Here is a 15,652-nt window from a genome sequence, read left to right on the forward strand (position 1 = left end):
GCACCTGATGGGATTTGGGATGCTTCTGAACTCTGCTTCGCTCATCCCCTTGGGGGTTAGGGAGTACTGTTGCCTCATGATGCACGAGATGCTTGGGAAACATCTTGTCCTTTGGCCAAAGGATCCCTGCAGCGTTGGGACCAGAGCAGCATGAGGGCTGTTGCACAGGAGCAAACTGAGGATGGGGATACAGGAGGGGAGCAGAAAAAGGAAAGTTAAAGCAACTCATTAAGATCTTTTCCACGTTCTAAATACTTGATGCTGTTGTGTCAGGGCTCCAGATTATGTCATGGACTTCCTGATTAAAAAAAAAAAAAACAAAAAAACAAACCAAGTGTTTTGGTCTATGGTGCTGGGCTGTTAGTTGGTACAGAGATCCAACATCTTTGATCTGGATGGGATTCCCTTGGGAAGAGAGCTGGAGAGGACCAATACTATATGCATAACATACACAGAGGGGTTTTATGCAGGATCAGGCAGAGTCCCTATTCACAACTAAACTTGCAAGCCCCATCTTCACGAGGACAAGCAGTCTCTCTGGTCCTCTGATATCTCGTTCTCTTTTCTCTAGCTAGGAGAGTAACAGCTTTCCTAATTCCTCTGTGAACCTTGTGAACATCAACACAATCTTCAGATCAAAAAAAGGTGTCAATAACTTTGGGCTGGAGACCACAAACTTCCTCTTCCCAGCAACTTTGGCTGCAGCATGTGGATTTTTGATCACTTGCACGGAGCGCAGCTGGCTGAAAACATGCAAAGGGGTGGTTAAAGCAGCACCACCAGTCAGTGCTTACCTTGAAACATGCCTTGTGTCTTGTACATTCCCTTCTAGACAGCCACGAGAGGTCTGATCTGTTGGAAATGAATGATGTCACTTGTCAGGATGAGGTGGGGAAAAACAGGGGCACAAAGACTGAAGACGTGTGTGCAGAGTCAGCTGTGCTGGGTTTCAGCTTCATTTTTTGACATGTGCAATCTCAAATGCTTTCCCATGGAGGTCAGTAGAGCTAGTTGGAAATTTCATGTACACAGCATGTACGAACTTGCATGCTTTTTCATCCTTTTTCTTGGCCTCCTGAAGATCCACGTACCCTTCTCAGCAGTCTTGCCAACCATGAGGGAGAGGCACTGATTGTTGGATAGGCACTTGTGTGGGAAGCAGAACGCTGATGTTTCCCTTCACTTGCTTAGTGCCACCAAGCACCCGTGGTTTCAGGGCTGGGATCAGCTGACTTGCCCTTGGATCTGTGGTGTACTTGGCCTGGGTTTCTGGCTCCTCACAAGCACTGTAACTACCAGCACCACAGGCTTCTAGGTGAAGTGGGACTAAAAATAAATACAGGATACCAATAGCTCTTGAGTATCGCTTGTTATCTTGGAGGTCTTCCTTTGGCCTGGACTTTGGCTTCATTCCCATCGCCGAGGTGGTTGCATGTGTACATGTGTGTTGCAGGAAAGCATCCACTGAACCCACACAGACTGCTGTACTCACGCATACCCAGGTCTGTAAGTCCTGTGCTGGATGAGAATATTTTGAAGGCATGAATTGCTCCTTGTTCTTCTGACCTGGTGGTGGGTCATCCTGTAGTGGCTGAGCCCCTTGGCTTCACTAGTGCCTGCTAGTAGGCTCAGTTGGCCTGTGAAGAGCTGATCGTTGGGCATTTGCAAATGGTACCACATTGACTCTGCTGCTTCTCTTTCTGTTTACTTAGGTCTTGGCAGCTGCATGTTTGAGTGTTTGCTTGACAAACACTTTTCCTGGAGTCTGTGGTTAGAGAAATCTTAATCTGACAAATCCCACTGAATTATCCTGTTCTCTGTTGTCAGTAATCTCTCGGTTGCTGTCCTCCTTCACCACAATATTTTGTGTGTGGTGCAAATTCATATTTTTTTCCCCTCACAATCAACCTGCCCCTCCCTGCTTGGTTCAGTTAACTGAGGCTGTATCCCCAGGATGCTGACATCTGTATTTTACTAATCCAGAAATCCTGGGGCTACCAGGAAGTGGTACAGATAATAAGACTGCATACCTGTCTAACACCTTTCATCTCAAAATCTGAAATCGTCTGACTCATGTTAATCTGGTTACTGCTTGCACCACCTGGGATTTGCTGTTCCTGTGTTTGCAATCTGGGGAGCTGGTGTCATAACCTCCGTGACTATGAATTGTTGACCCTCCTTGTCTTATAATACCTAATTTGCCCCCAAAAGGAAGGAGATCAGACCAATTGGTTGGTTTCAAGCAGTGCTTTATTTGCAGCAATCCACAGCTTCTTTATTTATGATACCTGAGTAAATTCCACCCAAGAGCAAAGACTATTGCAAGATTTCTGCAAGGTAAATTACCTTCTTTGGCTGAGATCAGGTGTTTGTATTGTGGTTCACAGGAAGGATGATACCCAAATATTATCTCTTCTTGTCAGTGTGGTAGCTTGAAGTGATACTGAGGGACAAGTGTTAACCGTGAGCTTGGAAAAAGGAAAGATGTGTTTCAGGGATGGTAGCAAGACTGGTGAAAGCGTCTCTGCAGGCAGTTGGTGGTCAGCCTGGATTGTTAATTTGTGCAGCTGCTGGCCTGTTTTGGACAAGGTCCAAGACCAGGTAGGACACTGCTGCTTTTCTTACCACCTCCAAACATAGCTGAGGACCTTCCAAACTACCCCAGGCTGGTTTATGGGTTTGGGTGGAAACCACAAGCAAACCACGTCAAATTGTTGGATTCAACCCCAAACCAGGCAAAGTGCATGAGCTTCTGTTTGATTTTGCTTGGAGGTGGCTGGGAGAGGAGAGAGATGGAGGAAAACCTGTGCAGATCCAGTGTTGCTGTAAGGCCATAGGTGATCCATTCCTGAAGCCTGCAAGTGCCATTCCCATGGCTAGACCAGACCGGTGAGGGCAAGCTGGTCTGACCTGGGAGCTTGGGTGTAAGAGGATGGGGATATTTTGTCTGAAAGTCTTCCAGAAACAGACAGTTGAGAGGGGATGGAACATTTTTTAAAATTTAGGAGAAGGAGAATTAGGGTGAATACGTGGCCCTGACATATGTAATCTCAGCTGAGGTGATGGAGGAGTTGGGTCAGTATTTCCTGCACTGTGGGGCCCTGGAGCATAGTGTGCATGGGAGATAAGAAATGCTGAGGAAGAGAGAGGGAGAGTTGAAAACCCCAGGAGGTAAAAGTGTGTGTATTTTTCACGTTGCATCAGAACATGCTAATTTGGCCTGGGAGGGAGGGCAAAGACGTCCAAAAACAGTCCGGCTTGCTAGGAAAGGGTTGGGGGACCGTGATGGCACCATAGCTCAAGAAATGTTGCTGTAGACCTGTCTCTTCCCTCTGCATCCACGTAGGACACCAGATCAGCACTCGTACACACAGGCTCTCCTGCAGGCGTGTGCCCGGGCTTTGTGTTGGAGCCACGCTCTCCCCTTGAGTCTGGGGCACCTCTGGCTCCCCACCCTACCCCCCTTCTCCCCTTCCCACTCCTCCCGTGTGCTTTTATTCCTTTTGCACAGAGCGTATGCCAAATCCGACTTCACAGCTGGCTCTGCTCCACGTGTTTGTTTTCCGTGCCTGCGCGGCGCTCGCCAGCTCCGCTTGCGCCGTGGCTCAGAGGTGGAGGCGGCGGGGGGGAGAGCAGGGGTGGTGGTAGGGAGGGAAACAGGAGCAGTCTGCTGCTTTCCAAGCCCTTATTTGTTTAAAGCTTAAGCCTGTTTGAGAGAGCCTTTTTGGAGTGAGGGGTAAGTGGCAGGGGCGGGATGCGGGGGAATGGAGAAAGTAAACTGTGCGTCAAGGAAAGCAAACTTTGCAGCTGGAATTGCTGGTGGTGCTTATTGTGTGAAGGGCCCGGCGAGGTGCCGCTGACTCGGTGCACACAGTCCCTCTCTCAGCGTGGGTAAGAGTGTAAATGGGCAAAGGCAAGGTGCAGGGAGCCAGTGATGGGCATTGGCACAGCAGTTGCCAGTCAAACACTGGTACAAGTGCTGGCCACAGCTCTCACCGTGTCCTAACAGCGGGCCAGGGTGTGGGCAGGTGAGCCTGCCTTCTCAGGCTCTGGGACAGCAGTGCTGTGCTGCAGCGTTGTTTCCCATCCTTGGGTCCTGGGGCACACCCTTGCAGAGAAGGAGAAACCAGGTGCTGACTCTGCCAGTCTCTGAAGGATAATATGGGAGTGGGTCTTGCTCCATCTCCTGTGCCCGTGTTTGGGTTGCTGTTCTCAACTGAGCCAGTAATTTTCAGAGAGATGTGTTTATTGCTGGGATGATAAGTGGAGCAAATGACATGCAGACAAGACAACATCTAAAAATACCCAAGAGATGTGACAGTTTCCTCTTCATCTCTAGAGTGGGGAGTAATCTGTCACCCATCCCAAGAGCCTGCTGTGAGTGTGTCCCCCATCATTCCTGTGTGATTTTTTTTCTGTTTTGGAGCAGCACAGTGGCTGCTGGTCACAGCAGGAGTGAGGGCCGTGGCTCAGCCTGTCTGGATGCTGATACTCGGAATCAAGCCCTCACACCCCACCTAGCCATTTGGCACCATCTAGAGCATTTTCTATGGGCAGTCATTTCTACCCCTTTGTTTTGCTCGCCTCGAGCTTCCTCTTGTCTTTTTTGGAGTAGTGACATAGTTTCCAGGGGAGATTTGTCCTAGAGGCTTTGACCTGCTCCCATAACCAAAATTATTATTGTTAGTGAAAAGCCTTTAAATGACAGCTATGGAGAGTAAAAACTCCCATCTATTACCAGCCTTACTAAAGAGAAAAAAATAAAGCGAACTTTTCAATTCCATCTTCAAAGGACAAGAAAAAAAATGGGCTTGTGCTCTTTTGCATCCCAGCAACAAGTCATTGCTGAAAGGAGTGCAAGCTAGAAGGCAGTTTCCTCTTTATGGTGACGATGGGGATGTCTCTAAAGCCAGCCATCTGGGGATTAAACTTTGTATTGACGTTACTGGCGAGTACTTTGTCCTTTCTCTTTTGTATGCTCTTCTGGATTTTGATGTCAACTGTGTTAAACTAGACTCGTGCTTGTTAATGCAACTTCTGGGCCTGTTCCCATTGAAGTCATGGCAAAGATCAGGCTGATTTGGAGGCGGCAGAATCCAATCCTCTGTTATGATCTTCTGGATGCTTTGTTTGAGCAGGTATTTCTGCACTGCTGCTGCCTTGTATTTCATATAAGCATGGTCAGGGCTTCACTGCAACTGACACAGGCATCCCTGCTCTTCAGATATACACTGGAAGAAAGTCTCAAAAACCAAGAAAGCTACCCAAGTCTTCGCTCTGCTCCAAGAGGGAAATTTCTCCGTTGTAACTTCCCCCAAGGAAGGCTTTAGTAATGTCACTGGCAGTTTCTGTAGGCTTTTCTCATTTGGGGTTTTTTTGTTGGTGTGTTCTTTTCAATATGTTATTGTTCTTAATTGGGCATGGACAAGATTTTTCTATTGTTCCTAGACAAAGATGATTAAACTTTTTTTTTTTTTCTAATTTGTTACTTAAAGTTAGGTTCATATTTAAGCAGGTACAGAAATGAACTGCTCTCAAAAAGTATTTGTAGCTGCTATCTTTCTGACTTGTGAACAAGAACTGCCAAGACTTGTTTTGGAGGTGACTGTAGCTGACAGGCACACTGAAAGGTTCCTTGCTCCCTGGGTACTCCAATGGCACTTCATGCAGATGCTGACCAGTAGTGTTTGCCTGGGATGCTGCTTCTCTCAGCTTTGGTTATACTACACAGATTCTGCTTTCAGAGAGAGGAACGCTTCAGCTGCTGGTTACCATCATGAACGGATGGTGTGATATTTATTGTCTATTCTGTTGCAAGCCTGACCCCATTGTGTGACAGAGACAATAAAACAGAGATGGGTCTCTTCAGAGCAGCTCCATGTCACACCTTCGCTATGCCCTTATGCCCCTTATGACTTATGCCCCTCCTTCCCTAGGGCCTATCCCTGATTATGGGTCTTGCTTCAGAGAGGCCGTAGGACAGTACTAGGTAACCTAGGATGCAGGATTTAGAGCATTGCTGCCACATCGGTGGCAAAATGCTTGTTTTGATCAATGTGGCCATACCTTGTGGTTGTGGGGTGAGGGGTTGGCTAGGGGTGTGTGCTCCCTGAGAGCTGCTGGGCAAAGCAATGCAGAACAGCACTGAACAAAAAAGAGCTTTGGAGCATCCTGTGCTCTCTATGGAAAAAGTGCTGTTTCACTGGGACCAGAGCACACTATGGAACAGTGCTTCTGTTGATTTATACTTTTGTCTTAGAGTAGGATGGAGTTTCTGGTGAGAGCAGGAGTGGTTTTCCTGTTATCATGAGTAAACAAAGTGGAAGAGTGGCAGCTGGGGTGAGAAAGATTTGCTTGAGGTATGACAGTCCCAGGCAACAGCCAGTGCTCTGAGGGAGGCAGGGCAAGGACTTGAGCCTGGGTGCACATATGGCAGGCAAACTGTGGCATGCCCAGCCCCTGGAGCAGGGGGGACAAATGGAAATTGGACAAAATCCCATCTCCTTCACTACTTCTTTCTTGACCCTCTCATCTCAGATTAATTTTCCTGCCTTTTCCTTTTGACCACCTTTATTCCCCACTTCCATTTGGTATCTTGCAGGGCCTTTACACAGGCGGCATCACTTTCCCTGCATCTGCCAGGCCTGCCTCTGCTCTGACCTCTCCTTAACCCAAGAAGCAATTAGAGCCTCGACCTCAGACTTCAAGTTTTGGGGGCTTTTTTGTTTAGAAAGGATGAGAAGGGAAAAACAAAAGCTGCGCCCTGACTAATGTAAACTAGCCACAGGCACATCTGTGCCTCCGTGATGACGGCTCCTGGTGGGAACTGTCCAACCCTACCAATGCTCTCCTCCACTGCAGCCGCTGATGGGGAAGGGAACAACCTGATACCAAGCTCCTTGCCTTATTGTGAGATTCAGCTTATTGGAGCCCAGAGCCAGCAGCATTGCCCGGTGCCCATCCTGCGGCTCCCACGATATCAGCCCCTTGCAGAGCCATTCGCTGGGGTTTCCTTGCCCAGTGCGTGCTCTCCCTCATTCCCAGTTCCTTGCTACATGCTTTGCCTGTCCATCCAAGTAAGAAAGGGTGTAGACTGATAAATCTAGTTCCTGCTTGCATCAAACATCCTCAAGTGGGTAACCCTTCTAGCCACTGGTGTCAGGTCTCTAGGATGTGGGATGATTTTCACTCTGTGCTTGCTGTGACATCTGTCTGCCATTCTGACTGCATTGACACTGATCTCTGCCTTTAGTTGTGATGTGAATGATAAAGTGGGTATTGTTTTCATGTGACAAGAGATAGGATGCTCCAGGCAACTAATACAGTGCAGTAAATTCCCTGCTTCTAAGACTGAAGGCGTGTTTTCACATCATATGTGTGTCAATGGGTGACCCTTTTCATGCTGCCTCCTCTGAGGTGTTTCTCATCACAAAGATGCAATATTGTCCCAGTGTAAAGCCTCTGGTAAGTCAGACTTTCTTGCTGCACTGTGAGCTGAGTGCAGGAGCAGATGTGGAGCAAACTGAAAATGCTCCCGAGCAGGTAACTGGTCTCCACAAGTGTGTGTGGCTACATTCCTGTGGTTTCCTAAGGGGATCCTGACCCTATCTTCCAACACCAACTTCGGCATAAGAGAAGGTTGAGCTGAAACCCAGGGTCTTGCAGGACCTCAGCAATTCTGCTGATTCTCTTATGTGTAATGTTCAACCCCTCAGACGCACAACCTGCACCCCTCAGTAAGTGCTGCAGATGTGCGCTCCCTTTGTGAGTCCTCAACTCTAAATCAGGACGTTAGCTGGGAGGCTGGAGGATCTACAGATGGATCAAGGATGAGAAGGATGGGGAATGTGGAGGAAAAGCTATGGCAGCTCTCCCAGAGTGGGACTGAAGCCGGGCTGTGAAATGCTTTGATCAGAGACGCATCCTGTCCCGTCCGCAGGGGCAGCCTCGGTGGCTGCTGAGGGGCCACTTTCCCCCGTCACGCACTTGGGAGAAGGAGCCGGAGAGTAGTCAGCAGCTCTGGGCTTGTTGCAGCAACAACATCTGTTTCCTAGGTGCACTTTGTTTCTGAAGAGGCTGCGCAGCACGCTCCATCTGCGCCCTTCTCTTTTTTGTTGTTGCCTGTGCCGCGTTGGGCAGACAAGGACGAAGGCTCTTAGGGGAGGCGAGCACTTCCCCAGGAGGACCCTGCGCCAGCTTCCGTGCCAGCGCTGGCTCTTGGACTCTTTGCACCCTGAGCAGCATTGTCAGCATCTTGACAGCTGGCCGGCTGCATGCTTATTAGTTGCTACTTTTCCTCTTGCCCTCCACCTCTCCTTCGCCTCCCTAACCACCTCCACTCCTCTCCCTTCCCCCTTCCCGCTCCTGCCCCATCGGCTGGCCAGCCCTTCGGGGAGCCCCCAGCCTCTCCAGATTAGAGCTCTCCAGGGACTTGGTCCTTTTGAAAGGAAGAAAGAGGGGGGAAAAAAATGAGGGGGGAGAAGGAGGGGAGGAAAAAAAATTTATTAAAAAAAAAAGAGAGAGAGAGAGAAAAGAAAGAGGGGGAACAGAAGAATGAAAACAGACCCAAGGGGCAATAGTCCCTCGAGCCATTTCACTGCATTACAATGAATATGGACTCTATTAAGCTCCGTTCTGCCTGTTAGTGTTTCCCAGGGCAACACAGCTCCCATATGGCAAGCATGCAGCAGATTAGGGTAGGCCTCCGGGCCTCATTGAGGGCCCGAGGCTTGACTGGCAGTTGAACCCCATCCTTCCCCCCCTTCCTCACACTTGACACTGCCTGTGTTTATCTAAAGCAAAAAGGGCTGGGGTGGGAGAAGGGGGCATTTGGGGGGTTATTGTCCCGGGCAATGGGAGAGGGCAGGGAGAGGGATGGGGAGGGGGGTGTGATGAGGGAGGGAGGTGGGATGGAGGAGAAAGGGGGTGGAGGGGGGGGGGGTGCAGCCCCTCATACATATTCAGGAAGGGTCTTGAATGGGCAGAGGAGAAATAAAGCAGATGGAATTCATGTTAAAGAACAGCCACAATCGCCCTCCAAAAACAAGGAGAGAAAAGCGGGCAGCCTTAAAGGAGCGTAGGGAGCAGCGTTTATCCAATTAGCAGGGTTGTCAAATTGAATTTACTCAGAATGGAGGGGGAAGCCAGGGGGGAAGGAGGGAAATTAAGTGTCTAGGGCATGGAAGGAGCACGATATTGAAGAAAGGACGCGGGTTTTCTTTCTTTCTTACGCTTTAGCCTTGTCTTTTCAAGGGCTGGAACTGTTTTCAGGGCACACTGAGGGGCAGCGAAAGCCCGTGTGTGCATACTCTGTCTTAGCACAGGGCTCCTCTCCTGGTAGCTGTGGAAAAAGGGAGGCATATCCTATGGGGCAAGGCCATACTCACATCCCTGGCCCACCTGCAGCAGGGCTATCTCAGGCGGGCGGGTCCAGCCACCCCAGGACCACTGTGTCACAGGCATTGCCTGAGACATGCCACATTCCTTGGGGTGTCACCACCATGGTGACACAGGGGAGCCCATGGCATTTCGTTCTTCAAGCAGCCTCACGCTCACTGGCTGACAGAATGCCAACATGAAGGGGTTCTCTGGGGCTCAGTGAAGCCAACCTGATTAATGCCAGCTGGAAAGTGGCACTCGTTTTGGAGGAACCGTTGAATGGAGGAGTGCCAGGAACTGCAGGCGCTGGGTCATCAGGGGTACGAGCAAGAGTCAGGCAGGCCATGAGAAGGCTTTGCATCCTGTTGCTAATTCAAACCCAGCATGCCCAGTCCCCACACTGGCAATGCTGCAGGCTGTTCTGGTAAAGAGCTGCCCAGGGCTATAGCTTCTTCTTGAAGAAGACAAAAAGCAATTTGCAAAGACAACTGCGTGTTCTGTTTGGTTCGTTACTGGTTTGGTTTGCGTGAGCAATTATGCTCAAGGAAAAAGAGCTGTTTTACCTGTGAGTTCATTTTTTAGAGAGGTGTCTATCACCACCAACTTGCTTAGGACCTGCTTGGAGAAAATCTGTGGTTCTTTCTGAGAGTCACCCAATGTCCAAGCAGGATTTGTAGTTTGCAGGTGAACTCGCTCAGATGTGTGGTGGTGGATATTTTATATTCTTCTGGATATTTTCCTTCTCCCCACTGTGAGCATGAATTTATGCCCAGCTTCCTCTGCTGTGGCTTCTTGAGGGACTCTCTGAGCTCACAAGTGGCCAGTGAGAGAGTCTTTTTTTTTGCCTAATCACTTTAAAAAAGGGGAGGGGGGAGAACTCTTCACATAGTTAATCAAGGGCTATGTTAACAAAGCTAATGCACTCTGAAATCAGGAGCTTTCAGTGCTACAGAGGGAAGCACGCAAGCTTTTATCCCTGTTTGCACATACACTGTGCTGCCTCCTTGACTTTAAATGTGGTGCTGTAACGTTGCATACTGCCTCTCCCAGCCCCCTCCTGACACCATCCCCTTCCTGTCTGGGATCCTGCCTCTCCCCATGGCATCTACATCCCTATCCCCTGTTACATGGGAAGTCATCTTCTCCCCTGATGCAGGGCTCTTTTTTCCAAATGCTTTCAGAGAGAGCAAGTATAACAGTGTGAAATTAACACTTTGGAAATGGGAGTTGGTAGAGGTTAATTTTACTCTCTGGGATGTTATTGTTTGGTTTTGGGAAGAAACAGTCAGGGGTGCCCAGATTGACATCCATGCCCAGGAATCGTGTGCGGACTTCACACCTGACCTGCTCAGGTGTGTCACCTGGGCACTATTTTGTCAGCTAGGGCATAATACAGTTGTGTGGTGGCTTTTTTCAGATGTAATGTAAAAGATTTGGGATCCAAGAGCGGTGTAGCTGGCAGGACCAAGGTCTCAAAGAGCTTTTGCTTTCCATCCTTGCCGCTGCTTTACTTTATAACCTCGGGCCACGTTGGCTTCCTCTTCTAGTCTTCAGGTTCCCTCATTTGTAAAGCAGAAGGGTACTGTGGCCGTCCTCTCTTTCTACATTTTCTTTTTCAGTGCTTTAAGCTCTGTGGAACAATAAAAAGAAATGGTGTCTTGTATTAGAAACTAACGATTACAAGTAGAAGTGGCACATTGTACTGTGTGAGACATTGCTTTTTCTGAAGAGCTTAAGTCTCACTGTATAAAGCAGAGAACTGGGAGTATCACTGTCCCTACTTGACCTGTCAGAAACAGAGACCATCTGCAGGAAATTCTCTAGAGTCACCCAGGGTGTCCCCAGCTGGTAGCTGGACCTGGGTTGCTGCAGCCTTCGCCTTAAGCACGGAGGAGCCTCTTCCCTTTCCCACTGCTTCCCCCACTGTGTGACGAGGCACTCGGGGTCTGGCCGCCTGACACAGCCTCAGCCTCGTGCATCCACGGGTCTTCCCCGCTTGCCAGGCAGCCGGCCTCTGAGCTGCTGAGCTGTGTGGTGCAGAGGGGGCTGCCCCACAGCTGGCACAGAGGCTGCTTCCCATTTGGGAGCCTTGTAAATTAGAGTCAGCGCGGCAGCAACAGCGGCTGCTTGGCTGGCCCTTGTTAAGCAGGAGGGGGTTTGGGGCCGTGAGCAGCATTTCCTCAGTAAAACCTTCAGTCTCTAATCAGCAAACACCTCTCCCGCCATTTGCCCTTATTTTGGACCCATTCTTCTTTCTGAGCTTTCTTCCCCTTTCTGCCTTCACCTCTGTTTTTCCTTCCTTGCCCCACTCACTCCGCGGTGCCTTCTTCTGCGGCTCACACAGCTGGGGCTGCGTGTGGGGGGCCTTGGGGGCCTCAGGTGTGTGGTGGGAAGCTGAGCCGACAGATTTTACACCCCCACCACCCCTCCATATCTGATGAAGCTCTCATTAATTTTGTTCTCCTAATGGCCCTTCCTTTGATTTACTGGGCTGTCTGAAAGGGACTTAGAGCCTTCGCTCCACACTGACAGGAAATTGTTGTTTTTACCTGGCAGGAAAGAATTACAAATAAATAAACATTTTGTTGTTGTTTTTCACTCCTCCCTTGAAGCTCTTTAAATTGCTTTAACTCTTTCTTTTCCCAGATGGCAATTAAGCAGGAGCTGTTGAAGCTGGTGGTGATGTACCACCAGGCCTTGATGAGCAGAGGCAGCAGAGCAGGTCTCCGTTAGGCAGCAGCCCCTGCCCAGCAGCACCGCCTCTGGGAAGGCAACCCGAGTGCTGGGGCCTCTCCCCGCTGTAGCCCACTCCAGCGGTGCCTGCAGGGACACTGGGCAGATCGAAAGCTGCCTGATTAATAAAGTCCCTTGCTTTGCAATACTGCAGGCTGCTTAAGGGCAGCATTTTCAAAAGAGGTCAGCTCCCATTTAGGCATCGAAATAAGTTGGTTGCCTATTCAGGAGAGCTCAGCATGTCAAGAACTGAATGCTTTTGAAAATCTGGCTTCAATTGTGGAAGCTGAGAATTTCGAAATCTGGCCCTGGATCCTAATAGTTCTTTTGGAATTGGTGTTTTCATTCACTTTCCTCATTATTTTTATGCTGGCCATTTACTTTTTGTACTTCACTCAGCTGTGAAAGAAGTGGCCACATGTCCCTATTTAGACCTCATACTCTGCCTGGAGGTTTGGGGAGGTACCATACACTTGTTGCAACACACCTTCTCTCCTCAGTCTCTGCTCATTACTGTTCAATCTGCCCAGGGCCCTGGACAAATTTTTTTATCTCCTTTGTTTTTCTTTTTTTCTCCCTACCTATTGCCCTCCATCTTTGTGCAAACTTGAGGGCAGCCAGTTGAGTCGTGGCAGCAATGTACCTGGGTGGTCCTAGTTCTCCAAGGGCCCGCTGCGTGTCTCAGCGCCTTTGGCTGTGGCCCTCTGGCCGGAGGCTCTGCACGACGCAGAGCTGCAGGGAGGTCTGGTTAGGAATTCCTTTGCCTACCCCCTCCTCCAGCATGGGCTCCAAGGAGCAACTCTTCCCCGTCCAACATTTTTCCATCCTGCTGCCAAACCCATCCAGATAGGGGAAAATGAGTCAGCTTTGCTCTGTAGGCTTCCAGCACTGAGGAACAAGAAGTTCAGTCCTACCCCAAAATGTCTCTTCTACATTGGTGGAAGGTTTTTCTGTCTCAGCAAACCTTATGGTGTGAGGTGTTTTTAAACCTAAACTAACTCAAAGTCTTTTCCAAGACAAGTGTAGTTAGTGGCACGTCAACTTGCACATCTGCAGTGGTAGTGCATGTTCTGGTGGGAACAAACCTTGGACACTTTCACAGCTGTGGTCAGTGGTGATTTGCCCAACATTGCTGCGACATAACAAAGAGTACTTTGGTCACTGGCACATGTGGAGAAATGAACCTGAGTAACTCAGATGATCTCCAGGCTAAAGGATCTCATGCAACAGTATGTGCTGGTTGATGGGGGAAAACTCTTCAGCGAAATTGTTGAGACTCTCTTCTCAAGTGAAGAGAGTGAATACTGGGAAGGGTGAGGTGTGTGGGAAAAAGTTGCTGTCTTGTCGCTTTGGCACTGGGGGTTGCACACAGAATTTTCACAGGTAACAGGGCTTTGAGCTGCAGCAGATGGGAGTATGATCCTAGCTGATCCTTCTGGGTGCCTTCAGAATAGGCCCAGCCTGGTGCTCAACGGCTGAGCTCTGTCCGTGCCCCTGGCTGCCTGGAAGCCAACATAGGGCCGTGCCAAGCTTGACCTAATTTAACCTGCCTGCCAGCCAGGCTTGGCCTCGTGACTACACTAATCCTGACTTTGTGACTCCCAGGAGAGAGCTGCCTTACCTTGAGAACGTGAGGCAGGCCAGCCAGGTGAGCTCACATCAGCCTACAAAGGGCCATGAAAAGATGTGGCATTTGCAAAGCCAGAGCTGCAGGTTCTGTACTTGATGTTGCTTCCTTTTTGAAATAACCAGATGAGAGGAGGCTTTTCCTTTTCTTTTCTCTCCTCAACTTTATATGAATATCTCCTCCAGGCAGCACTCTGGGGTGTGGTAAGAGGAATGGGGATAGCCTGTGAGGCAGTCAGGGACAGCCCAGTTTGCAGAGATGTGTGCAAACTGGCTTGCTGGATTCTTGCTGTCGCAAGGTGGACCTCAGCACAGCTGGCCATGGACATTGCCACATACTGTGTCTTGTGCCTTTATCGTCACCAGAAGCCAAGCAAAGCCATCCAAGAGAAGCTTGGGGAGATTTCCCCAAATGCTGTGGTTCCTTGCTACAGTAATCAGTCTCGCTTTGAACAATTCACTGAGCATTTTGTGAGGAGTCTGTGGCAGTCCTTACTTCTAGAGTCAGGAGGTTTAGTTTTGGAGGTTATGCTTGAAGAGACCTGTCTCCTCTTTTTGGTGGAGGTGGTTATGGAAAGAACGTGGTCAAACAGGTGATAGCTTGAGCAGTGACCATGGTGGGAGCAGAAAATACTGCTCCACAGAGTCCAGGTGCTCTGGATGGATGGTGGTTACAGCTAATGAACTCACTGTTATCTGTGGGGAGAGCAGGCAATGTAACTGCTGTATGGTCTGCCTGCCATGGCTGGTTTGGTCTTAGGCTTCTCCTCTGCCAATGTAGACATGCCGTGAGCGCAATTCTGAAATGCCTGAGATTCACAGGTCATCTCAGTGCTGCAGCTGGAGAGAGTTTGAAATCCTGTAGCTGCATTACCATTTCCATTGAGAGAAGACTGGTTTTGACTTCAAATCTTTGCCCTTGGTTAAAACTGAATCCAGTCTGACATCCAAGGTGTCCCTTGGGGCAGCCACTTAGATCTTTAATCCTCCTGACCTGGCTTGTCTGCTGTAGAGTTTGTTCATGACAGTCTCTCCAAAACAGCTGCTGCCGTTGGCAGTTCTTCACGGTGACCCGGGTTGTGATGGGTGGCCTTGGGCTTCAAGTTTTTTTGAGATTGTTGATGCTTTTGAACCTGAACCTGGTGGTTTGTCTGGACAGGGTAGTTCAATTCAAAATAGCCATCGTGTTTCAGGCAGAACAATGAATCTGAAATCTTGCCATAGGTTGGGTCTCCTAATTTATAGTAGAGGTGTGTCATGCCAAAGTAGTGTAATCCACCCTCACAGGGCTGCACTGAATTTAAACAAATTTAGAACTGGACATTTCCCCTGAAAAAGCGTCCCCTCTGCTTCAGAACAATTCCTTGCAAGGATGCCCTGGAAAACTTTCACATCTCCTAAGGAGTAGCACCTAGATTGAAACATAGATATTCTCAGTAGCAACGTGGCCAGTGTCTCAAGAAGAGACTTGTGAAACTGCAGGATCGCCTCTGTTTTCACATAGCTCGGGACTTGTACTACTCGTTTACTTCTGTGTTCAAGCTAGAATATATCCCAGACACAGCCAAGAAGTGGCAGCAACCCATAGCGAATATCTCCAGTGACGCTTTGTTGGAAATGGTTGTGTTTTGCTCCTGAAAATTGCCTGATGTGCCTTGCTGGCACGGTACAGGCATTCACGGCGCCAAGCCTGAGATGGGGAAGGACGTGTCTGTGTGCACATGCATAGATTTGTACCGAGAGCTGAGGGTGGGATGTCTTGGGACGTTCACAGCTGTGCTCAGGGGACATGCTGGAGAAGAGAAGTGCTTGCATCGGTGTCTGTAGCCTCCTCAGGCCACCGGCTCAGTGGACGCCTGGGAGTTTAAGGGTGTTGGTAGAGAAGCCAGGCAGGGCTGGAAAGCAGAGGGAAGTC

General features: G+C 49.3%; 1 protein-coding gene across 1 annotated transcript in view; it reads left to right on the forward strand.

The window, feature by feature from the left end:
• Positions 1-15,652, forward strand: part of BOC (BOC cell adhesion associated, oncogene regulated) — a 56,057-nt gene that overhangs the window by 16,271 nt on the left and 24,134 nt on the right. The window lies entirely within an intron of this gene.

This window comes from Colius striatus, chromosome 1, assembly GCF_028858725.1.
Source record: "Colius striatus isolate bColStr4 chromosome 1, bColStr4.1.hap1, whole genome shotgun sequence".
Taxonomy (NCBI): Eukaryota; Metazoa; Chordata; class Aves; order Coliiformes; family Coliidae; genus Colius; species Colius striatus.